The following is a 26,737-nucleotide window of genomic DNA, read 5'->3' as shown; positions in this document are numbered from 1 at the left end:
GAAGGCGAAAACCCGCCAGGGTCTCAATCCAAAATATGGTGATCAGTTAGACCCTGAGCATATGGGCCAGACCCACCAGCCAGACAACTGGAAAATAATTCTCTGTAGTAACACAGAGCCCTCCCCATCTAGTGTCCCATCACCAGCCATTGGAGCTATTTTCTGCTAGCAGTTGCAGACCGGCGACATGCCATTGTAGGAAGTATCATCACACCATCCCCTCCATACACTTATCAAGCTCAGTCTTGAAGCCAGTTAGGTTTTTTGCCCCTACTGCTCCCCTGGGGAGGCTGCTCCAGAACTTCACTCCTCTGCTGGTTAGAAACCTTCGCCTAATTTCAAGCCTAAACTTGTTGACAGCCAGTTTATAGCCATTTGTTCTTGTGCCAACAAAGGCCCTTATCTTAAATAACCATTGGAACAAACTACCCAGGGAAGTGATGAACTCTCCATCTCTGGAGATCTTCAAATCAAAACCAGACGCCTTTCTGGAAGATCCCAACCATGCCCATATTAGTGGGGTCAATAGAGGGGGAACAGCATGAAGTTCCCTGGCCTGTGTTATACAGGAAGTCAGAGTTGATGATCTAATGGACCTTTCCGGCCGATGTTAAACAGCCAACGGCAATGCTATACAATGGAGTCGGACAGCAATTGTGGAATGTAGCAGCCCATTGCAATTGCTGGAGAAGATTGGGTAGGGAGAACGTACTGCAGCTGGAATATGGCAGGGGACTGTGATCAAGTGCTCTCCAGCTCCGTTGAAGGTAGGACAAGAAATAAGGGGCTTAATCTGCAGCAAGGGAGATTTAGGCTGGATATTAGGAAAAACTTTAACTCTAGAGCAGTGGTTCCCAATCTTGTTCCACCGCTTGTGCAGGGAAAGCCCCTGGCAGGCCGGTTTGTTTACCTGCCGGGTCTGCAGGTTCGGCTGATCGCGGCTCCCAGTGGCCGCGGTTCGCCGCTCCAGGCCAATGGGGGCTGCGGGAAGCAGCGTGGGCCGAGGGACGTACCGGCAGCCGCTTCCAGCAGCTCCCATTGGCCTGGAGCAGTGAACCGCGGCCAGTGGGAGCCGCGATCGGCCGAACAAGTTTGGGAACCATTGCTCTAAAGACAGTTAAACTCTGGAACAGGCTTCCAAAGGAGTCTATGGAATCCCTTCCACTGGCGGTTTTTAAGAACATGTTGGATGTATACCTGTCAGGTTTATTTCACCCTGCCACACCACAGAGGGACGGACTTGACTTCTCCAGGTCCCTTCCTTTGACAAACGACACAAAGGAAAGACCCTGCCAAGAGAAGTATGAAGAGAAAAGGACCAGAACTCCAAGACCTACGAATCCGTGCCATGGACTGGAAGGAGTGGCGAAGAATTGTAGGCACCTCCGACCTCATGTACTTGAGAAAAGGAGTCATGAAGTGAAGTGAATTTAAATAAGCGTTTATGGGAGTTAATGTGTTGATCAACGGGAGGGGATTACCCAGAGGGGCAGACACAAATCCTTTGCACTGCTTACGTCCCATTTAACTCCTTACCCGTAGGGAAACTGAGGCACTGAGCTATTCCATGACTCCGGGCTGGATCCATGGACTTCAATGGGAGCTGGAGCAGACCCTCACGCTGAAGTGGGGAATACTGCCCCACACGGCATCTCTGGTTCTAGAGCTCCTTCTCCAACCATTAGTCAGCAGAATTTAAACATTATTATATTGGTGTTTCTCCTGCTTATTGAATGATAAAACTAGTTTAAAAGATCTGTTTTTCAAAACCAAACCCAATGAATGGTTCGTGTGCGTGTTTGTTCGAGATACATCACGCTGGACTATAACGAGCTGCCTTGTGTACCTCTGCACAACTGCCTCCTACCCGATGGAATCAGAATGGATCATCTGTGTGTCATAGAAGCTATACTGAACACAGTAACGGCGAGTCTCCTCTAGCTCAAGCGGCGGGGCCTTGTGAGCAGAAAGACTCAAGTTCTGGGCCCACTGTCTCTGGGAAGTTGTGATGGGTTGCCACGAATCCCTGTACAGCCCTGGCGGCTTTGTTACACTAGTCACATCATGAGAGAGTTTTTATAATAATAATACATGTGTAAAACAAAGTTGGAGTGTGGGATCAGAATGGTTGACAAGGACCCTTTAAGCTCCAAGAATATTTCCAGGCTGCAGCAATGCCGTTTGATGTGGCACTGCAGCCACCACATGTACGAATAGCATTTCCCTTGTCCCTGCAAGTCATTAAGCCACCAGCTCTGTATTACTGCAAGGCATTAATTCATGGAGAAGTCTGCACTGTGCTGGCATGAAAGGAATGCTGCAGCGGCCTGCGGCGCTCGTGCATTGTGATGGAAACATGAGCCTCCTGTTTTGATCCCAGCAATGGTGTGAATGGGCGCTGAACTGGGACGCTAGAGCTGTCGTTTCGGTTCTCACCTCTGCCACAGATGTCCTGTGTGACCTCAGGTACGTCACTTCATCTCTCCAGGCCCGAGTTCCCCATCTCTAAAATGGGGATTATTCTGCCTCTCTCATCCTCTCTCTGTCTTGTCTGCTTAGGCTGTGAGCTCTCTGGGGGCAGGGACAGTTTCTCCCTCTGGGTGTGTATAGCACCTGGCCCAATGGACCCCTGCTCTTAGCTTAGCACTACTATGATACAGATACAGAACAGCAACAATCCTCATTCAACTGCTGCGAACCCCCCTTTCTGATAATCCTGTTTTAATGCCATCCACATGGCAGATAATAGCCTACTACATCAGCCAGCCAGGAGAGTTACTCCTTTAGCTCAGCGGGTAGCGGCTGCTGCTTTTAGTGCTGAGGTTCAAACCCTGCTAATGGCAGGGGGGAGCATGGCCAGAATACATAGGCAAAGCATCTTCCCCCTAACTTTATGTATTGGTTTTAGAGAACCATGTTCTTTAAAAGAAGGGGGAGGAGGAATTTTGTTCTCACCCAAGTGAGAGGTCGCAGCATCGACCGAGCTGTCTGTACTGCACCCATCTCCATCGTATCTGAGCATGGCATGGTTACATCACACCAGGCGAGAAGCTGATGTGACCCAGGAGATGGAGGGTGGCAACGGCTGGGAATTGTGTGCCTCTGACTTCGCTGCTCAGTGGACTAAAGATTTTTGTGCATGGGTAGCCACGTTCTGATAGATCCAGTCTCCTATGAATCTGAATTCAATCCTTGCCTGCCCTAGGAGACCCTAACACTTGATCTTAAACCCAGCTGATCCTCAGTGACAGCTACACACGCAATCACCAGTAGGGAACAGATTTGAGCCCTATAGCTGTAATCCGTGCCTGTGCAGATCCCTCAGAGCCAGAGTCTGCTGGAACCCCACAAGGAACTCCGGGCTCCATCCAGTCGGGAGCAGGCTGTTTAATGAGGGGCCGATGAAGTCCCATTCACGGCAATGAAGGCTGCTATGGGAGTAGGCCACCGTCTAAATTCTTGTTAAACCGTTTTCCTTCTTCCTGCTAAAGAGGGTGACCTGTATCTTCCCTTGGCACAAGGCTGGATGTGTTTATCTGGTCCCAGGGCACCCAGCTCCATCGCCCTCCAAACAGAGGGTGATTAGAATAAAAGACTCCGTGACTGTAAATTAGTCGGCCATTCATGGATCTATGGACCAGACGGTCGTTTTACAGACCGCGCGCGTGGGGAGATTAGCAAACTGGAAAGGGCACCTGGGAGCAGAGCTGAGCCTCTAAGGCCTCACTCCCGCATGCTTTACTCGCTCAAGTGGTCCCTACTCACACAGGTAGTCCCTGTATTTGCAGGATGACTAGCGTGGATGAAGTTAACCCCATGCAGAGGAGGCTGGTGGCCTGACTTTGGAGGGTACATGGTTTGGGGTATAATCTGTTTGCTAAGCATGCATATAGAAATAATAATGGATGTTACTCAAGCTGTAACAGCAAGTAGAAGAACCAAAATATATGTCTTAAAAATAGGCTTGGCTATAGGTTTTAAGTATTCAGGGCTTGGAATGAAGCCCAGTAGAAGTTGGCATACGCCAACATGAGTTTTACGTGCTTGATCAAAGGTTATAAAATCTAGCAATATGTATCTTGAGACAGTTTAGCAATGCATCGTCTGATAAACAGGTAGACCACAAATGAATATATGGTGGCATCTTAGGGTACTTCTGCAGTGACATAACCATGAAGAGCCGCTTTGACATGTCAAAACGATTGGGACATGAATTGACGCAAGTAGGGTGTTAACGATCAGAAGTTTAACATAACTGGAATAACACAGGTGGGCAGGGGCCAAAATCTTATCAAACCTGGTTCCAGAGGAGGAGGAGGAGGAGGAAGAGAGCCATAGGAAGGGAAGGGACAGTGGGCAGAGGGGAAGGGGAAGGTCATATTCTTTGTCATTGTTCTCTTGGAAGAAATCTCCAAGATCCTGTGCACAGAGAGAAGTGGAGGCAGGAGGAGGGGTAAGAATAGGAGATGATGTGTAAAAGATGTGCTTATCCAACCTGTTATTGGGATACCAGGATGACATGGGACAACCAGGCAGGAAGCCTGGCCTAGCGCCGCCCTTTTGGGGTGATCTCCACTTATTTTTCCTTCCATCTTTGTTTCTAATGATCTCCATAAGTCTGCCCAGTCTGTAAGTATGAACAATGCAGGAAACCACTTTACTGTACGTATCTAATTCTTATACATCTGTATTGATTTTTCCTGTATTAACTAAGCTCATCAGGTTTCTGCATGTGCTTCACCCATTTCATCTTCTTAATTAACTCTAAGTAGCTGCCTGAAAAAGGACCTGTTCTTTGTAGCAGGAGCCTGTTGCACACCTATAAATAATTTTATAATTGTAAGCATGAGAGCTACGGGCTTAAGCGAGGAAATGGTTTTACTGCATCGCCATAACAGATGCTTACACTGGCAGGAGAGGAATTTGAGCGTAGACACATGCACAAATAGGTTGACGCAAGGCAGCTTACGTTGATCTAACGCTTATATGGTGCATGAGCACTGGTATGGCCCTCTGCTTGTGGGTGAGTTTCACCCAGGAATAGTCCCTCTTTATGCGGTCAGGCCCTTACTTTGCAGGTAGTTTAACAACAGAGCACAGAGCCTGGAGCCAGAACCAGGCTTGAAAAATTTCTGCACAAGATTTCCATCTTTTGTCAAAATAATAAATGCTAGAAAAATCAAAATATTTCAGTTGGGAGATGCTAATGCAGTGCTTTGTGTGAATTATAGTTCGGCGGCCTCATGTCTTTCTTCTATGGGTTGGGATCCCTAGGTGAACTACATCTCCCATGATGCTCGATGGCCCAGGACTCCCATGATGCACCTCCTTCCCTCTCCAAGGGCCTCATGGGAGATGTAGTCCAACCAGGGAGCCCAGCCTGTAGAGAAGAATGGGAACATGAGGCACCTGAATGACAACTACCATGAGGACCGTGACAGCATTTCCAAGTTGAAATATTTTGGGTTTTGAATTTCTGCCCACAAGTTTCCAGAAAAAACCACCTCAATTTTTCACCCAGCTCCTGTCAGAGTCTAAGGGAAAAGGCCTCCCGCAAGCAGGCTCTCTTGGTTGGAACAGGTTGACATGTTTTTAAAACAGCTTTGCAAACTATATTACAATTAGTTTGAAAAATGTGCACGGAGGTGGACATTTTCCAGCAAATGGAACATTTTGCTGCAATGTGATAGAATGAAAAATTTGTGCGTTTTAATTCTGAGCCTCCCTTCCCTGCCCCATTCCAGTAAGGTAAAACAAAGAGGGGAAGGGTAAGAAAAGTGGGGTGGAGGGCACAATCCCGAAAGCAAGGAAAACTGAAAACCTCTTAGTTTGGTTCACACTGAAAAATTTCATTTACACCAAAAAAAAAAAAGTAGTGAAAAATTCCAAATTATTTTATTTTGTTTGCTGGAAGATTTCGGTTTTGGTTGTTTTCGTTGCAGAAAATCACTGCCATTTTCTAACCAGCTCTGAGCCTGCTGAAATCTGTGGCAAAGTTCCCACTGACTTCAGTGTGGTCCATCCGTCCTGAGCTCATCGCTACTATAGGGGAAGCATGCTAGAGGCAGCTCAATCATAATGGCAAACAACCCCTGCAGCTTCTTAGTGTGAAACAACAGTGAAAGAAATTCCTCGGACGGTGGAAAATTGGCCAAAGTCAAAAGATTGATCCATAAGCTGCCAAAGGCTTCGGGCAACCTGCCACAGTCTCAAACTCTTCCTTCCTTTCTTCCCTTATGTGATCGTTAACTCTTCTCGTCTTCATCGGCCTGTAGTTGCAACGAAGAACAGAGCGAGTGAGGGAGGAAAGCACTGCCAGATCATCCGGGTTTAAAACACCGCTTAAAGGTTGAGCAGATGGGCTCACACTCCTGAGGCAGACAAATGGGTCCCTTGACACAGAAGGAAGCCGTTGCATTCCTGCCATCTCCAAATGCTGATTATAGCCCTTAAGGATTAGTGACTGGCTGGCGCATACAACCGTCCTCCTGGGGTCAGGATCATCTGGGCCTTGCCATAGCAGCAACCCAGGTGTGCCCAGTGCATACACGCACAGGATCACCATCAGCTGAGGTTAACTATGCACAGGGGTTTCTGAGAACTTAGGGGAGGATGTAATCAGTTAGATACCAGGGGACATCCTGGCTCCATTGAAGTCAATGACAAAACTCCCATTAACTTCACTGAGGCCAGGGTGTCATCTCCCAGCCGGATCCTGGGGTATAATTGAGATCAGATGTTAACTCAAACTCCCAGTGATTTCTCCATCGCAGTGACGCATTCCCCTACTTCTGGGGCAAATCAGCGGGATCACCTGTTTGGGTGCAGAAGATTTCCTCCCCTAATCAGTTTCATCAGAGCTGCCAGTCTGGATCAAACCCCATGGTTCCATCTGATGCAGTATCCAACCCCAGAGGAAAGTGCAAATGATACACATAGAAACAGACGCACCCAGGTTTAGAGCACTTGGGAGCGTTCGGCTCTGACTAATATCTTTACACAGCTACATTCCTGAATCTAAGCTGTTCGGGGCAGGGGCTGTCCTTCAAGTCTGTACAGCTGCTAGCACAATGGGGCCCCGATTCTGGCTGCTGCTGCTAATGTTTGCACAGTGGAGAGAGCTCCTCTCCTGTTCTGTTCTCAGTGGCCGCTATGGCTCATTGATGACCTGAAACCTCCCAAGATCAAGCAAAATCTACAAGCAGCCAGCAAACCGTTTCCCCCCCAACTCTCCTTCCTCATTACAGCACTGCAGGATTGTGCCATGCCGGATGTAAGGCCCTTCCTTCACGTATGGCAAGGGGGTAATTAAGATCAAGCACCGTTAGTGAAAGACAGGGCCCCTTAGGCCAAGAACCCAGGTGCTGAGACTTGCTCTGTAGAGAATCACTCTTCATAAACAGGGCGAAGGTGGGTGAGGCAAAATCTTTATTGGACCCACTCCGATTGGGGAGAGACGAACACTCGGTTCCAGGCAGCTCCAGTGTCAATTCGCTGATGGAGCCCTCTGAGATTTCAGTTTCTCGCTGGCAGATAAGCGTGTATATTGTGCCGTGGCTGCTCCCTGCATACAACCCATGCGTCTGCCTTGCCGTTTCGCTGAGCAGCGGTTTGTTCCCGGCAACGCGTGCAGCGTGAGCTGAATAGCAAGCAGCGATCACAGCAGAGAGCTGCCAGCCCTTCCGTGCCAGGCTCAGATGAAATCCGAATGAAGAGCTTTCTGATAAGCCGGTCCTCCCCAGCCACGTCTCACATTCCTTTGAAAAAGTCTCAGCCACCAGATCCCTTCCTTTGAAATCAGAGGGGATTCCCCACCGCCCTGCAGCCATGCGCTCCCACAGGGCAACATCCCCACCAGAAAACGGATACATGATTGTCATGTTTGCTTCTGGCTCATCACATAATAAACCAAATCAATAGGCTGCTGGTCACATCTGCTTTGTGTGACAGCGTCCGGCCAGATGGCTACAGGAGAGTGATAGAAGGCAGATATATTAGCCCCAGGTTAAGTAGGTCCCTTTTCCCTGGGTAAGGTAGCAGGGAAGGTTCCAGAACAATCAGGAACCTTCTGGAGACAATTAAGACTGACAGGCTGATTAGAACATCTGCAGCCAATCCAGAAGCTGCTAGAATTAATTAAGGCAGGCTAATCAGGGCACCTGGGTTTTAAAAAGGAGCTCACTTCAGTTTGTGGTGTGCGTGTGAGGAGCTGGGAGCAAGAGGCACTAGGAGCTGAGAGTGAGAACGCGGACTGTTGGAGGACTGAGGGGTACAAGCATCATCAGACACCAGGAGGAAGGTCCTATGGTGAGGATAAAGAAGGTGTTGGGAGGAGGCCATGGGGAAGTAGCCCAGGGAGTTGTAGCTGTCGCACAGCTGTTCCAGGAGGCACTCTAGACAGCTGCTTTCCACAGAGCCCTGGGCTGGAACCCGGAGTAGAGGGTGGGCCCGGGTTCCCCCCAAACCTTCCAACTCCTGGTCAGACACAGGAGGAGTTGACCTGGACTGTGGGTTCATGAAAATGGCCAAGCTGAGGGCTGCCGTGAAGGTCCAAGGTGAGCAAATCCACCAATAAGCGCAAGACCCACGTAGGTAGAGGAGAAACTTTGTCACATTTGCCATCCCTAGTGAAGTGAATGGGTATCTCCACTGACTTTTAATGGGCATTGGATCGGGCCCCAACTGAGACTGACCAGAGACACAAAGCTGGGATCCAGATTTCAATCACCCCAAGGCCAGGGGCTGTGGTTTGCTTTGACCCATTACAGCAATAGGCTCCCACCCGCAAAATCTGGATCTGGGTTCAGATTCCAGTTCCAAAGTCAGGGGCGTCGGCACTGACAGTTTGGTTTTATGCACATCGCTAGTGACTAGTGGATAGAGCACTGGACTGGAACTCAGGAGACCTGGGTTCTAGTCCTGGCTCTGCCACCGACCTGCTGGGTGACCTTGGGCAAGTCACTTCCCCTTTCTCTGCCTCAGTTTCCCCATCTGTAAAATGGGGATAATGATGCTGAGTTCCTATGGCTGACAAGAGCTAGGCGGTTCTATTAATAAGCAGAAGTGCTGCACTGGGGTTTGAGCGGCGGGAGGGACTGTCACGGCTCCTGGGTTCTATCCCTGTTCCGGCTCCTCAACTGGAGTCTTGCCCATGGCAGGACCAGGCCCCTTGGCTGGCTCAGCCTGCCACTCACATCCACACCACTCTAGAGTTCAAGACCCGATGAAGGACCCCCTATCTGGTTAGGGGACGCCCGCTGGGCAGGGGGAAGGGAAGAGCAGCTGCTCCGTAGCATGATCGACCTCTTCCCCTGATCTGATGGAGCCCACAGCTACCCACAGGGGGTCATGCGCTGCATGCAGAGAAAGGGTACAAGCCAGAGGGAAGGGGTATGCGCGCACACACACCCCCCTCCCTATTTCCACATGCTACAGAAGCCAGGGCTCATGGCCCCAACCATCCAGACGTTAGCTCTGCTCTGGCCACCTGCCTCACCCGCCTGGCTTTCGGAGGAGCAGAACGTTGTCAGGGCCGTTCCCGGAGACGAGGACACAGTACCGGGGGCGCTAGGCTCTGGCTGGGTCACATACAGGACAGGTGAGCATCACTCACAAGCTACCAGCTACTGAGAAAGAAAACGAGGTCGACGTGTGTCCACAGCGCACCCAAAGCGGGGCAGATCCATGTAAGGGGGCTCACTGTTGCTTGAATCAGCCGAGCGGGCACACGTGCTAGATACCACACGGAGCAAGCTAGCGAGACGTTAAAAAACCCAACTAATTGCCCTTATTTCCCCCTTCTTGTTCCCAGTTCTACAGGATTGTTATGTACCGCTTGTGTGACTGTCGTGCAGCAGCCTGCCCTGGCCCACGCCCCCACGGTGCTAGACGCTGCACAGTACACAGAGCACGCCTGGTTTCTTCACCGTGTTTGTCGGCAGCTGCCCTTTGTGGCGAGCCCCCATCCTTTAACAGAGCAGCCTAGTTTCATCCCCAATCCTCCCCTTTTCAAGCTCTTTTGGTTCCCTGACCCCTCCCGCCGCGGGGTCTGCTTTTCCCTACTGCGTTCGGTTCTCCACCTCCCCGTCTCACCCCCCGCTGGGTGCTGCCGGGCAGGATTGAGGGGCAAGGGCAGAGGGAAGATGGGGAAGGCTGGGGAGCAGCTGTTTGAACTATGCCCAGCTCAAGGTAGCGCTAGAAGCCTCTTGTTTTTATGAGCACCCAGATTCCCTCACCATTTAAATAAAGCCTGAACGTTCCTATCAAAGTTCACTGCCGTGAACTGACCACATGGGAGAATCTACGCTAAGGAGGCAAGCGCCGTGCACAGCCAGGAGCCGGGACGCTGCAGGGACAGCAAGCGATCCTTTGCCATCCCCAGCCAGCCAGCCTAGGAGTGGGACTGACCACAGCTCCGGGGAAGGTGGCTGGACAGGGAGGAGCTGGACCAGGGGGAACCGGGAGGCTAGCTCAGAAAGGGCAGCAGTGCTGGGAAAGCCGGAGTGGGGGAGGACTCTGAATTTATCAAAGGATGATGACAGGAAGGTCCAGGAGAGGAGAGATAAACAGATAACAGCTGCATCGCTGTCAGAGGAACGCCGAGGGCTTGACAGAAATAACATGATTTAGGGCAGGTTGGTTTCAATTAGAAACCAAGGCCAAGGGAATCTGAGCAGAGATGTAGCCAAGATAGCAGAGCCTTCCAAAGGCAGATTCCAGCTGCTCAGAATCAGCGGTTTATTCCCCTCGCTCCCTCTCTGTGTCAGGACACAGGAAGGACAATGGTGTTAACAGAATAGGGGACAAGTACCCCGGAGGCAGACCCAGCCCCCTGGATACAAACCCCCGAACTCGGAAGGTCCATCCCCGAATGCAGTGTCTGGATCCCATCACCAGCCTGGACATAGCTGGCAGAGGGGGGGCTTGGTCCCTGACACCTTCTGCATGAGGTCAGCTTACAATGTGTGGGGTACGAAACTCTTGCCTAGACAGAGAGTCCAACAGCTTGATTGCCTGGAGAGAGAGTTTTCTGCGTATGTAACGACCCCTGGCCTGGGTCATTGGCAGACCCTTCGCCATGGCAACACAAGTTACTACCACGTGAGCTAAAGGAATAACTCTGTTAGCAGTAGTAGGCTGCTCTCCCTCCACGTGGAGCAGCCACTAGAGGGCAACGGGACACATAAGAATATAGGAATGGAAGGGACCTCCTGGGTCATCAAGTCCAGCCCCTGCTGCCACAAGCCATCCCATCGTATGCCCCCGTTCATAAATTTACCAAGCTACAACTTCAACCCAATTAGGTTTCTCGCCCTCATTACTCCCCTCAGCAAACATGGGCTACACCCCATGCACCTTTCCATTTCCAAGCTCCCTGGCCGCCTTTCTGAGACGACAGCCACTCGAATAGATCTCCGAGGTTTCCAGGCAGAAGAGATGGTTATGACCTTCTAGTCCGACCTCCTGCCTGAGAACGTCCCCAGCATTTCCCGCAGCCGGCCCCATAACTTCCGGTGGAGCTAGAGCAGATCTTCTAGAAAGACATTGGAGTCTTGATTTAAAGACTCCAAATGAAGGATAATCCACCCCTAGCTCAGATGTTCCCAGGATTCCTTACCTTCATTGTCAGAAATTTACAGCTTATTTCCAGTTTGAATTGGATTGGTTTCAGCTTCCAGCCAAAGGACCCTGTACATCTTTGCCTGCTAGATTAGAGAGCCTTCTCCTATCAGATCTCTTCTGCCAGCGCAGGTGTTTACAGATTGTGATCAAACTGCCCCTTAAGCTCCTCTTGAATTTCTAAGTAGATTGAGCTGCTTAAGTCTCCAGAACGAGGCAGCTTTTCCAGACCTCCAGTTGGCCTTGTGGTCCTTCTCTGAACCCTCTCCCAATTTCCCAACACCCTTCTGAAGTCCACGATCACATGCAGCATTGCAGCAGCAGTCCCATCAGTGGCCCTATCCAGAGATCACACCGCCTCCCTACATCTGTTCGAGAGTCCCCTCTTTACACAGCCAAGGACTGTGGTAGCCCATTGCTGCTCTCAGAGCTGCTGCAGAAGAAACGGATGCTGCATTACAGAGCCGCTGCTCGATGGCTCCAGGTTACTTCTGTGTAAACGCAGGAGAGCCCCCAAAACAGGGAGCGTGAAGCTAAGCACCTCATTGCAGGTTGTTGCTTATTCCCACGCTGGCTCTGACATGCCCAGGGACTGTGTGGACCCATGAGGCTCAAGACTTATTATTACAGCATTAACGACTGCATCTTACACGCATCCCCATGGACACACTGCTCACACTCAGCTGCTTTCGCACGCAGCACAAGGACTGTAGGAGCAAGGTCACGGCCAAGACTGAGTCACCGATCCCTGCCCTCCCTTCTCTGCAGAGAGATCTGATAGCAGAGGGGATGTTTCAGGCTGGCTGTTATGTACATGCTGCTCGGCCTGGGAATGTGGCCCGGCAGGTGGAGTCCATATTTCAGTGGAAATTAAGTGCAGCTCCAGCACATTCCCCGGGAAGCCCAGGGGAGAATTTTTCTCTCAGAGCCAACAGCATCTAGGCAGTGCAAGTGTTTCAAGGGCAAGTCGAAACCTTGACACCCATGCAGTCACCTGCAAATCGTATGCTTTATTTGCAGAGCTGGTCAGAAATTTTCTGACGAAAACAGAGTTTCACCGGGAAAATACCGGTTCATCTAACAAAATATCTCACTAAAGCAAGTTGGATTTGATGAACTCTCACCATGTCAGAGACAGGTTCCGGCAGAACCCTGCCTGGTTCCCTGCCAGCCCTGCTCGCCTGGTGGGCTGCTGGGGACTCCTAGCACACATTCTGCCAGGAACCCCTGGCTTCCAAAGTGCATAGCTTTGGGACAGCCCCACCTTGCCAGGACTTCCAGGGTTTTCAGGCTCCCTGCTGCAGAGCTGGAAGCCCCAACTCTGACTGGGGGCTCTGTAGCAGGGAGCCCGGAAGCCCTGAGAACCCCAGCTTGAGTTGGGGCAGCCCAGGGAACCAGCTGGCCCAGGAGTCTGGAAGCCCTGGTGTCTCCATCCCCAGGGCTGTCTGCATGATGGAGCTGCCCCAAACCAGACCTGGGGAACACCCACAGCTGCTGAGTGAAAGGGACATTGAGGTGCTGGTCATTTTCATGGTGAAACTGACAAAAATATCAATTTCACGCAGCACCTGCCTCTGGGAAGCAGATTTGGTTTGGGAATCACCACCTCAGTGTATCCAAAACAAAATTTGAGGGGGGGGGGGAAGCTTCCAGTTACTGAGAAAGTTTGAAAAATTTGGGCTTGTTCCAAATTTGAACAAAACCAAATGTCAAAATCTCTCACGAACTGGAAATCCCGAGTTTTGAACAGTTCTATTTATTATACCTAGACATGTCTAAGGTGCCCCTCACTGGAGCATTTCAAGGTTGAGCTCTGGGGCACCCCACACTAAATGGTTTCTGGAGAATGAAACACTCAGTGGGCTCCAACTGATCAGGACTGAGGCTGTATACATTGTAGCCAGCCTGTGGCTAAATAAGACCTCTGTATCCATTATTGCAACAGCACCTAGAGACTACAACTTGTGTCAGGTGCTGTACAGACACAGCTTTGCCCCAAACAGCTTAGGATCTGAAAGGACAAAGCAGTCTCAGTCCAGGGGATCTGGCTACAGACTATACTTCCAGAGGAAATGGGGTGAATTGAGCTTTTGATCTTTTTTAGGGATGCGGTCAAACCTTCCTCTTCAAAAAGGTCTTTCTGCTGTATGAACGCCACACACGACACTGATACCCCTTCTACCCAGAAACCCCCGCCCCCCATGCAACCCACACAGCCCCTGGGAGCAAATCAACCTTAGCCAAAGAAAAATAAAAGTAAGTTAAGAACACTGAAAAAAACCCAGCAACACACCAATCTACCCCACACTGAGTCTTTCGTGTAGCAAGAGCCAGAGGCTCCATGAAATCCATCAGGATTTCACTATTGCTATCAGTTTTACATGGAAGGCACCCAGATACTGCAGGGATGGGTGCTGTTATAAAACCCTGATAGATAGGCAGACAAGGTGGGAGGGGAAACAGGCCCAGAGAGCTGAAGTGACGCCCCCAAGATCACAAAGCAGAACCAGGAACAGAAACCCAGGTCTCCCGATACCTCCCAGTGCTGGGTCTTAGCCACTCACCCACTCTGTCACGTACCAGCGGTGCAAAGAGGCCCTCTAGCACCGGGTAACTAACCATTGATAAAGCCAGCTAAATACAATTGGAAACAAAGCTCACATCTAGTCATTGCATGGCTGCCTCAGGGTGAGTGCATGCGGATTTTTTTTGCCGACAATGATTTGCCAGCTATTAAAGAGCTGTGTGCGTGTGCGTGTGTTTGGGGGGGGGGAGGGAGATTCTTAAAAATAATGAAAAACAACCCTCCATGCAGCATTTGTGCTGATCCGATTATATTACAAGCTGCAGAGTGCAGGGTTTTTTTCCTGCCTTTGGATTTATTCGATCCGTCAGAGGAGTACAAAAACATTCTCAACGCACAGAGAGACAGAGAAACTCACTATTCATGACGGCATCTCCTGTTTTGGACTAAATGGGACACCAATCAACGATTTCTCCTCCATTCCTCGGGGCGGAGAAGGGATGTTCTTAAAAGTGACAAGCACAGGGGGGTGGGTGGGAAATGTACTTGTGCTTTTCCTTTTTGCTTCCCATGTTCTGTTGAGAAGGTTGGAAAGGGTTGTGAGGTTTTTTAAAGTTTCTTTTTTTTTGTCATCACTATTAAATGCTCGGTTTCATACATAAGGAATCCAAGTCCTGTCTAGCCTGGCCGATTCTATAACAGGGGTGGGCAAACTTTTTGGCCTGAGGGCCGCATCTGGGTATGGAAATTGTATGGAGAGCCGTGAACGCTCACGAAATTGGGGGTTGGGGTGCGGGAGGGTGTAAGAGCTCTGGCTGGGGGGGTGTGGGCTCTGGGGTGGGGCTAGAAATGAGGAGTTCACTGTGCGGGAGGGGGCTCCAGGCTGTCACAGGGGTTTGGGGTGCGGGGCGTGGTGAGGGCTCTGGCTGGGGATGCAGGCTCTGGGGATGAGGATTTTGGGGTGCAGGAGGATGCTCTGGGCTGGGACCAAGGGGTTCGGAGGGTGGGAGGGGAATCAGGGGTGGGGTTGGAGCATGGAGGGGGACTCAGGGGTGCACGCTCTGGGTGGGGCTTATCTCAAGCAGCTCCCAGAAGCAGCAGCATGTCTCCTTTCCAGCTCCTATGTGGAGGCTCAGCCAGGTGGCTCTGCGTGCTGCCCTGTCTGCAGGCACCACCCCTGCAATTCCCACTGGCCATGGTTCCCGGCCAATGGGAGCTGCAGAGCTGGCACTTGGTGTGGGGGCAGCGTGCGGAGCCCCTTGGCTGCCCCTACGTGTAGGAACCGGAGGGGGGACACGCCGCTGCTTCCAGGAGCTGCATGGAGCGGGGAAAGTTTCCGACCCCGCTCCCTGGCAGGAGCTTGAGGGACAGTTTGAAAGGTCTGATGGGCCGGATGTGGCCCACGGACCGTAGTTTGCCCACCCCTGTTCTATAATCACTGGAGAATTAGTAGAAGGTTGATGGCACATAAGCCAAGAAGAGAGGAGAGCTGAGCAAATGAGAAGGGCTTTAAGGACTTTTAGTCAGAGTCTTTAAAACCCCTTTGTTCAGACCTACTTAACCCTAAAAACCAACACCCATTTTGGAGAATGGGTATCTTTGTTAAAGTTTGGACACCTCTTCAGTTAAGATGCGAGCATACATGACATACATCCTCAGAGACCTTCACCAAACCCTGTGGAGACTGGATACATTTCACCTGCCTGATATATTTAAGGAAAAATCTACAAATCATAAACAAGTCAAACAGAGGGCGGAAGTCCTATTTTGTTTTTAAAAAGTGCCTTGCAGGTCGCCTTTGAAAGACCACTCAACTGAAACAATGGCTGCCCAGATCCTGGCAGCCCTGATCAGAGCAACTGGGAAGCCCTTGGGGTTGAGTTTGTGTGATGGGGTGTCCAAACCCCACACTGGAGAGCAAGGGGTTAAGGAGCAGCTCTGGGCCCCGCCCAGCTGCCCCTGCAAAGCCTGCACAAGCTGGAGGCAGGGCTTTAAAAAGGGGAGTGGAGTGGTTCAGAGGCAGGCAGGGGAAGGGAGCAGAGGGCTGCTCTGAGCTCTGAAGGGAAAATCCTACCCGGGAGCTGGCAACACAGGCCTGTGCAAACCCATGGTGGAGAGGGAGGGGACCGAGACTGCAGGCCAGAGACTTGATTAGAGCCAGTTACTCCAGGAAACAAATAGAGACTGGGGTAGGAAGTGGTCCAGGGGAGGGCAGTGATTTAGTACACCAAGGTGTTGAGTGTAGTTGCCACCTTTGGGCCCTGGACTGGAGCCTAGTGGAGAGGGTGGGCCCGGGGTTCCCCTACCCACTCTGAGAGGACATTGCCACCCTGGGAGTCTTCATCTAGGGGAGCGATCTGCTGGAAAGGGCCTTGACTGTTCGAGGACCCAACCCCAACAAAATCTCTGTGCTAAAGGGGAGGACTGGAAATCCTTGGGGCAGGGACACTGAAGGACCGGACTGTGCTTTCAAAGGGGAGGTGCCCGAATAAATCCGCACCTAACCATTAGGCAGCCCTGCTGGTGACTGTGCACCTCCTGCAGTCTGTCACACAATCATTGCAATTAGAAATGGAAAAGACACTTCTGTTTGACAGCAGGCCAGAGCAGAACTGTGTATCCAAAACTCCTTCCAGCAGTAAGAGGTTACAGATTTGGATCTGTGCACCCAAAACCGCCCTTTTCTTTTGGGCTTTGCTCTCCAGTTCCAGTCTGGATGAAGCGGATGGTCACAAGATGTGGTCCAAGATGGTGGAAATCTAGCATGACCAGCTGATCTCAGGATATCCCATCCCCTGAAAGAAAGTCTCATGAAAGCAGCTCCTGAATCCAAAGTGCCACTGAATCCAAATCCAACCCCTGATTTAACCCCCAAACCTTAGACCAAACTTCATCCAGATAGGGATTCCTCCTTCACCCACCTCTGATTAGTTCCAGAATATGTTTCAGTCCAATGAGGGATTTATAGTAGAGGATGCATGGCGAGCTTCATGGTCCACAGAGAAAGAGAAATAATTATCTTGTCTGGGACCCCGCTCAACATCAACCCGGGTTTGGTTTACCACAAAGGCAATGGAGCCTTCTCAACCGGTTTTGTACCGGACATCAGTTTGTGTTGCAGCGGTGGTGTTATAGAGACAGTCTCCACTAGGTCACTGTGGGCAGCCACAAACCACGACACAGCTTGTTGAGGACGGCAAAATGACACAACTTCCTGGAGGTCTTCGTGCCTCGAACATCGTTGATAAGAACGCTGTGGCTTGGCTTGACCGGATTGTCTATGCCAAATAAATCATGCAGGATTGAATCCTAGCTTTGTCCGTGGAGAAATGTCCTAAGTAACGGGGCTTCACGGACTCCTCTTGCGAGCCTATCCCCTGCTCCGACAGATCCATGGAGAAAGGAGCAGTCTAAGTTTGAGCCCATTCCAATTCCAGCGCTCTTGATAGATGCCTGCCTGGCACACCTGCCAGCAGCTGCACCGTGAACGCCTGCTGGACCGTAGCCAGACCGGTGGAAGTAGCACTCTCCAGCACAGAGCTATAAATCATTGCCTTCTCCTCTGCTAATTTGATGAGATCCAGAGGTACCCAGTCACAACTGCACCATTCACGCAGAAACAAGTCAAGGGGAGGGTGCGATACAACCATCCTCTGCCCTGCTCCGCGGCAGGAAGGCCAAAGAAACTAACTGGAGCAAAGTGATCTATGAAGCAGATGCTGTTTGGAGGCTGGAGCCATCCGCCTCTGGTGGGTTATGCAGACAGCTGTGAGGGGCAGGGAAGGAAGAGGGGTGGGAGCACCTGGCTATGGAAGGACCCACACAGAGCACAGGCCTCGGAAGCTAGGATATCGGGGCATGGGATGGGGGAGCACGACATGAGGATGACACGGAAGCAGGATGGGACAGCAGCAAAAGGAAAAAAAGCCTCTTTCTGAGGCAATGAAGGAGCCAACGGCCCACCTGGTGAGCACGTCGCTGCTCAGTTTAGAATCAACCCCCCCTTCGCTGAATGCTTTCAGCCAACATGGCAGGGACAGGGTCCCCAGCCTTCCTCCCATCCAGGGTCTGACCCTGCTTCCCCCTGATAATAGCAAAACTCCCAGTGCCTTCAGTGGGGCAGGATCATCCAGTGCTTAATCTGTGCCAGGGCTTGGCTGTTCATAGCCCCAGCACCTCCGGGCCTGCTGCATCAGTTAGGAATGTAAAAAAATTGCTTGAGCCCTGACACCTCTTTCATTACAAATTAAGCCCTGGGATCACCCCTTGGACACACAGCTTGGTTCTATCCCCAGCTTGCCCTGTAGTGGCCTGCACATCCCATTTGTTATGTTAATTTCACACAGCGCTGGCCACATACTGGAGATCTGGGCAGGAGACAGTTTTTCCGAGGAGGGGTTGATTTGGAACAGGAAACATGTTCTGCCATAGAAAAATATCTTCTATGTCTACATTATTTGTATTTATTTGTATTGTGGCTGCCTGTAGAGGCCAGGACTCCAGGTACGGCACAAACACAGAACAAAAAGACAGCCCCTGTGCTAAAGAGCTGACAATCCAAGTTTAAGACAAAGGGCAAAAGGTGGCTACAACAGATGGGATGAAATACATGGCAGCAGTGAGATAATACTGATCAGCATGATAAGATGACTGTACAGTGGTTGCCATTAAAAATTCAACATTTACCCACAATTCTCATGCTCTGGCATTTTAGGTACTGCTCTTACCTCCTATGCTAAATATAGGGTCATAGCAAACACAGTGGAATCTGAGATGCTGCTAAGTGTTGGCAAAATGTTGACATTCTAAAGGCAACCACTCTTGTCTACCTTGGATTCAAACCATAGGGCTCCTTCCAGTCTCACTGACCCCCCTGTAAATTAGGAGTAGTTCCACTGGTATGAATGGAGTTGAATCAGTGTAAGAGTGACCACAGCAAGTCAGAATCGAGACTCATAGCACACAGAAATCACTTTGCCCGCCACTGGAATGCAGCCACCTCTGGGGTGGAACATGACAGCAGCACACAGTAACACCACACAATATTTGCAGAGGCGAAGGAGAAGAGTGCATCCAGCTGAGAATGAGCCTCCCATTATAAAAAGGGTCCACCACAAACTCCAGTTGACTATAAATGGGTAAATAGATAAAATGGGCCACAGAGTGGTGAAGGAAGTTATGTCCTGTTGTGTCCTGGGAAGTTATGGGCAGGCAGAAGCAGGTACAACTCTCAGTGAACAAACAGCGAAGGAGATCAAACCCTCACTCTAAACTCTCCTTGAAATCAAGAGGTGTTTGGCCTTAGCATACAGGCTCCACCATCTGGCCTGGGGCTGAGTGGATATATAATTAAAGAGAGGACATTAAATATACAGAGTCATAATCACATTTTATTGTTTTGACTTTCACTACAGGCAAAGTTTGAAAGAAGTGCCAGAAAAAAAGAGCAGCGGGGCCCATTGGGCTGGCAGGAATCTCAGCAGAGCAAGGAGAGCATGCACTGAACGAAGTTTTAAAACTGGGTTCCTCTTGAATCGCTGAACGTCCCCCGGGGCAGCTGTTCTGCTCTGCTGATGTTTAAAAGGGCTCCCACTCCCCAGCTCCAAATGTCAGGTTTCAAGGTATTAGTCCATGGATTAAAACGCGGCCTCGGGGATCTCCAATCTTTCCAGCAAGCCGCTCTCTTTTCACTCCTCTATCTCCCCAGCCGGCTTTTCCACCTCTCCCCTGCAGGGCTGTTTAGCAGAGGTTCCTGTCTCCCCCACACTTCACAGCTCTCCTTCTGTTCAACACTTTCACTAGATATTATTAGCAGAATCAGGGCCGTGCCGGGGAGACGCAGCTGGGATCAGCGGCCCAGTGCGCCAGGCACTGGACAGACCCACAGCGAGACAGTCCCAGTGCCGAAGAGATTACAACCTAAATAGGCAGGACGTGCAAAGTCTGGGAAGGCAAAGTGATTTACTCAGGGGCACACAGCAAGGCAGTGGCAGGGCTGGGAATAAAACCAAGGTCTCCTAAGTCCTGCACGCCTGCTCTGTCCATTGCAGCACACTGCCTAGATCTCAGAACCGTGATTGCGAGCCAGCAGCAGTCAGGGTCTATCCTTCCACGTCTGCCTATGGAAGGACTCAAGCCATGCCTTAAAAACTGAGCCCCGAGGCAGCATGTGGAGTGTACCTCTGAAAGGGGAAGAAAACTCCATCTCCTGATATTACCGGCACGCTGAGCAAGCCAGCATGAGTGCCCACTGGTGACGGGAGGGGACGGCTGGGGGAGATGTCTGCCGCTGAACAGAGACCAGCAGGTTTCCGCTGGAGGAAAGCAAGGCTGCCTCGCCCTGCCGGCCGCTCTCACACATCAAGGGATGGGGCTGTTCTCGCAAGCTAAGCAGGCATCTGCTGGGTTAGTAGTTGGCTGGGAAACATGTAGAGAGAGAGTACAAAAGTAAAAAGAACAGGAGGACTTGTGGCACCTTAGAGACTAACAAATTTATTTGAGCATAAGGTTTCATGTAGTGATTCAGGAGTGATGGGGGTGGAGGGATAGCTCAGTGGTTTGAGTATTGGCCTGCTAAACCCAGGGTTGTGAGTTCAATCCTTGAGGGGGCCATTTAGGGATCTGGGGCAAAAATTGGGGATTGGCCCTGCTTTGAGCAGGGGGTTGGACTAGATGACCTCCTGAGGTCCCTTCCAACCCTGAGATTCTAAGGGATGTGCTTCCACCCCTCCCAGATGATATTAATGCTGCTGGAAGAGCCGGCATTTTGAATAACACAGACATGCCCTGACTACATGAGCCTTTGCTGATCTCATGGTAATTAGCAAGAAAAGGAGCCTTAGCCAGCCCTGATGTCTTGTCCAAATTTCATCTTGGGGGTTACACCCCTCTGACCTACTGTTTCCATTGGAGGAGGCATTTTTTGTATGCAGCATTGTTGTGTACTAGGGCACTTGCTGTGCTTCACCCCAGAAGCAGCTGCACTTAAGCAGGGGGGAAGCAGCACACACACACCACACAATCTGTCCATAATGCATGCCGGGGTGAAAGGAGCCGTGTCAGCCTGAGCTTGTTCTCTACCCCTGTCTGCAGAGATCAGGACTTTTCAGCAGGTGGAGTAAATACACGAGAAGAGACGAGAATTACTATTTGCATTAGTGTAGCACTTGGAGGCCCCAGTCTGGGCTTAGGACCCCATTGTGCTAGGAGCTGTACACAATGAACAGATGGCCTCCGCCCTGGAGAGTCCACCAGGAGTCCCCAGTAATGGGGGCTAGGTATGTACTGAAGTTAACATAGATAAGAGGGGGGTGAGATACCCCCAAAGTATTGTGTGACATGTCCCTTAGCAGAGAGGATAACAACCTACTACTGCCACTTCCTCAGTGGAGTTGAGCTGAGCTACTCCCTCACCACAGGTGGCAGAGGGTTTGTGCCTAAGGTCCCAGGTTCCCATCATGTCTGGTTAAAATGGGAGGAAGGAAACTCAAGGAGGATTAAACTGCATTTTCCTTGGTAAAGTCTCTGGGCAGTTGAGGCAGCGAAGCCGCTCTGCACAGTTCTCGCAGAGGGCAGCGTTCTCTCCTTCCAAGAGGGACTGGAGATCAAGAGCCCTTCATCTCCACTGGGACATTCCCCAAAGCCCCACCACCACCCAGCCCTGGCCATTGGGGTGTTCCAAGCTGGGCCCCTTGCAGCTGGCCTCTCCAGTGCATCTCCCCAGCATCGGGCCCCTACAAAGCTCCCATTCACCCAGCAGCTGCACCATCACTGGAGACCACCACAACACCACGCAAGATGGCCCAAGACAGGTCCAGGGGAAAAGGGGCTCAGTCACCTGCAACAGTTTGGAAGGCAAGGCAGGAATCTTATTCGGGATTCAGGGAACACAGCGATTCCTCTCTTCCGTTTATATAGGTCACGGTCAGCCCTTCCCTCCCACCCACCGCCTCCCCTCAGCCTGTATTTGCATAGTGACTGATAGAATGACCCTCTCAGTGACCAGCAGCCTTTCCCAAAGCCTGAACTTAAAGCAGAAGCCTTAGTCGGTGGACATAGGCAGGGGGCCAGTAAGATGGACTGGTGGGGGATCTGGCTGCAGACAGCTGGTGAATGGCATCTCCCTCCTCTCCACTTGCTGAGCTAATAAAGCCGCATGGAACCTTAACGACCCTATTTGCATGATGTGGCAACAGGGGACAGTCAAAATGAAAAGGGCAATCCAAAGCAATCAAGGTAGCAACAGCAGCTGTAGGGGCTGTAGCTTCCCCTTGGCATGGCTGTCAACGGGGAACAAAAGCAGGTTTGTCAGTCCCTGCAGGCTGATACTTGAGGCTTGGCCACACCAGCCTTAGCTTTGCACCAAAGGAAAGATAAAGCCGACTTCCCGTACACACAGTGATTAGAGCCAATTACAAATCTGAGGAGGAAAAGTTCTGGGTTTTGTCAGAAAGTATTTTTTGTCAAATTTTTCTATGGGAAAATGTTGGGTTTGATTTTTTTTTCAATTTTCTGAAGCAAATCGGTTGTTTCAGAACCGACCGATTCATTTCAAATTGACACTTCAACTTAAAATGTCATCTTCACGTCACAGCACGCCTCTCCGACCAGCCTTCTCAATATACACACACAGAGCAGCTTGTGCGTTTGAAAAAACAAAACCCTACGGGAACAAAATGCTTCCATGTGCACACGGTTCTCCCCTGGGGGAGAGGATGAGAGAGAGAATAAAGCACAGGTGACAGGTGCTAATCATGTTGCTTAACGTACTACTGGAAGTTGCTCAGATACTCTGGTGATGAGGGTGCTGTAAGAACCTATAAAGAAGAAAATGGAAGAGATTCTTAGGTTGCAAGATTCAAAGGGAATACTGGGATCATGTAGTCTGACTTCCTGTATAACACAGGCCAGAGAACTTCCCAAAATAATTCCTAGAGCAGATTTTTCGAAAAACATCCCATCTTGATTAAAAAAATTATCAGTGATGGAGAAGCCGCCCCGACTCTTGGTAAGTTGTTCCAGTGATTAATTACCCTCACCATTAAAAAGATACACCTTAGTTCCATTCTGAATTTGTGTCACTTCAACTTCCAGCCGCTGGAGCATGTTAGACCTTTCTCTGCTAGACTGAAGAGCCCAGTACCAAATATTTGTTCTCCATGTAGGTACTTATAGACTGTGATCAACCCACCCCTAAACCTTCTCTTTGTTAAGTGAAATAGATTGAGCTCCTTGAGCCTATGGCTAGAAGGAAGGTTTTCTAATCCTTTGATCATTCTCGTGGCTCTTCTCTGCACCCTGAGGAGAAAACATTTTGTTTCAAATAAAAAAAAATGTCAAAACAAACGACTTTGATGTGTCTGGATTGACATTTTTCACATCTTTTAGTTGCATGACAACTGTCGATGTTTCTACATTTCGTCCTGATTAAAGATGAAAATAACTGCGGAAATATCAGGATTTCCTCTGGGACAGGGATTCTGTTTTCAGACCCACTCTAACACTGGCAGGTTCAGATCATGGCAGCATCACCCTGTGGCATCGCTATCCACAGGATGGCAGACAACCTACGACAAAGACGGAGGAAAAGCGGTGGAAAGGGATGTAACACAAACAAGAGATGAGTGTGATGCGAGGCACGTGACTTGTTCGTTCCATCCTTGCTCTCTAGCCTTCTGTTTGAGTTACACTCAGTGGATTCCCTTCCCCAACCTTCCCTCCACAATTTAACCATCCACGCTCTTCCTTTCTCACCCACTCGGCGTTCAGATACCACGGTGACGGATGCACTTATCTGCTTCAGTTCCAGGATTACTAGAGCCCTCCCCCTCCACATAGATCAACCACTCCCAGGCAAGATAAATGGATGACACAGATCAACAGATGAGTCAACTGGTTTCTTTGAGACCTCATGGGTGCACCGGGAATTTCAAGAGGGTGAGGGGGGAAGTGGCCTGGTGGATAATTCAAGGACGGGCTGAAGATGCAAACTGACACTCCTGAAATGGGGTTTCAAACAGCCCAGGACTCTGGGAGATTTGTGGCTCTGGGGTTTCGGTTCAGCTCATGAGAAGCACCGGGACCAGCTGGAAGACTTGGATCTAAGTGCGGGTTTGGAATAGCACCTTGATTCTGGGGCGTTTGAATCTGGGATTTCATGTCAGGCCCATGTCTGGTTAATTCCCATGGAAGGGTAGGTCACAGGAAGCCTAGTAACTTCAGGGGAGCCGAGGCCAGACAGGAGGATTGCTGGCCAGGCTGGGAATCTAAAGGGCCAGAAGTGGGTCAGATTGTGATTAGCTTCCACACCTTGAATTGTCCCTCTGGGGTGCATTGGAAGGCAATGGCACTGCTGCTCATGTGGTATGGGGCTACTCAGGGGAGTAACGGGGCTGTACCGAAATGCTGCATGTTACCTATAAATCTGTCCTTAAATAACAAGGGAGTTCCAGTGATGTCATCTGTAGCAGTGTTTAGTGCCAGGACTGGGAAATCCCCCTCCCTGGAGGTTTTTAAGAACAGGCTAGACAAACACCTGTCAGGGACGGGCTAGGTTTCCTTGGTCCTGCCTCAGGACTGGATGACCTCTCGAGGATCCTGCTGGCCCGTGGAGATCAGGGGCCTTGTCATAAATATCAAGGGACGGGTAAACACCTTTAAAATCCCTCCTGGCCAGAGGAAAAACCCTTTCACCTGTACCCTAGAGTTCAGAGTGGGGAAGGAACCTTGACATGGTGGCAGAGGTGGGATTTTAAAGGTGTTTACCCTTCCCTTTATATTTATGACAGGCCTATTGTACTAACAGTGGACAAGCGAGTGCATTCCAGCTCACCTTAACAGCTCACTGCTCAGTAGGAACAAAGGGTGGCAGTGGAAACAGAAGCACAAAACAAGGCCAGGAATAGAACTCAGGTCCCCTGACTGCCAGTGCCGAGCCCTAACTACTAGGCCAGCATTTCCCAAACTGCGGTCCGCGGACCGCCGGGGATCCGCGAGGGTACTCCAGGAGGTCCTCAGGCCCCACTGATCAACTCCTCCCCCTCCCTCCCAGCGCGCCCTGCACGCTGGGGGGACAGCTGTTCAGCGGCATGCAGGAGGCGCTAGGAGGGAAGGGGGGGGGGACGGGGCATGCTCGGGGGAGGGGGTGGAAAGAGGCGGGGAAGAGGAGGGGCAGGGGAGGAGGGGGCGTGGGGCCTGGGGCTGAGCGGGAGGGCCTGGGGGGTCCGCAAAAAATATTTTAAAACCAAAATGGGGGTCCTCAGGTTGCTAAAGTTTGAGAACTGCTGAACTAGGTCATGCTGCTTCCCGAGACATTAACGGTTTCGCTATGGGAAAAGGAGAAGCGAAGGGTAGGTCCCCTGTCTCTGTGTTGCTCCTGGCCCTTAAAGCAAACAATATTAATAAGACAATCAGCCTCAGACAGACAGGCATAAGCAGGGGACAGCATAATTAGCCAAAAGCCATCACACGTCAGAGAACCAGCGCGGCCGACTGGGAGGGATGAAAGGGACGCAGTGGGAAGCAAGAGCCACATTTTCCTGACTGCAGCCCAGCTGCCCTGTGCTACGGCTGTTGCTGTTATTGTTTGAAATGCAATTGCACACGTGTGTGTGTACGTGCGTGCGAGTGTTAAGCACAAAGCCTTCTCTGCCACTGGAGGTCAACCCTGGCTTGGAGATATTTCATTCAGGGGTGGATTCAGCAAGGAAACTAGCTAGCTACAGAAATCATTCAAGAAATCTAAGATCAAAACAGCTCTGCAAGTGACTCGATTGCTGGGGGTCACTCGCCAGGGCCAGTTAATTTCCTGTGCCTTCTACGGTGCAAGCTCATCTGTGTTTTGTGGATTGCTGTCCCTGCTTAGGAGATGAGGATGATCCCAGGCCACGTGCGGAAGAGGCTGATCATTAGCGTCAGGTATGACCGTTGGCGTACCCTGTGCACTTCCAGGATGTGTTTAGCTATAGGAAACTGCTGGGTGCTCAGACCTGCCATCTCTGGTTACATTCAAATTTGGCCTAAGCAGATGCATTCCCGTTAGAGAGAAAGGATGGTCCGGTGGCTAGGCCCCTAGAACAGTGGTTCTCAACTAGGGGTCTGCGGAGTCTTCGCAGGGGTACAATAACTCATCTAGATATTGCCCTAGTTCTTCAACAGGTTCCATAAAAAGCACCTGCGAAGCCAATAGAAACTAAAATTTCCTACAGACAATGACTTGTTTATACTGCTTTATATACTACACACTGAAATGTAAGTACAATATTTATATTCCAATCAATTTATGTTATAATTATATGGTAAAAAGCAGACAGTAAGCAATATTTCAGTAACCGTGTGCTGGGACACTTTTGTATTTTTAGGTCTGATTTTGTAAGCAAATAGTTTTAAGTGAGGTGAAACTTGGGGTACGCATGATAAACCAGACTCCGGAAAGGGGTACACTATTCTGGAAAGATTGAGAGCCACTGATCTAGAAGATCCACATTGAAGTCTCTCCCTGTGGGACCCTGGGTCAGTTACTTTGCCTCTGGGCGTCATTTCCCCATCCGGACAATGGGGGTAACCACGCTGCTCTACCTCACTGTGGGGTTGTGA

At 50.5% G+C, this 26,737-nt stretch overlaps 1 protein-coding gene across 1 annotated transcript in view; it reads right to left on the bottom strand.

Moving 5' to 3' along the window:
• The window catches only part of PIK3R3 (phosphoinositide-3-kinase regulatory subunit 3), a 353,625-nt gene that overhangs the window by 310,495 nt on the left and 16,393 nt on the right, over positions 1 to 26,737 (bottom strand). The window lies entirely within an intron of this gene.

The sequence above is a fragment of the Natator depressus genome, chromosome 8 (genome assembly GCF_965152275.1).
Source record: "Natator depressus isolate rNatDep1 chromosome 8, rNatDep2.hap1, whole genome shotgun sequence".
Taxonomy (NCBI): domain Eukaryota; kingdom Metazoa; phylum Chordata; order Testudines; family Cheloniidae; genus Natator; species Natator depressus.
Note: the sequence above shows the minus strand (reverse complement) of the source record. Positions and strands in the feature narration are given on the sequence as shown.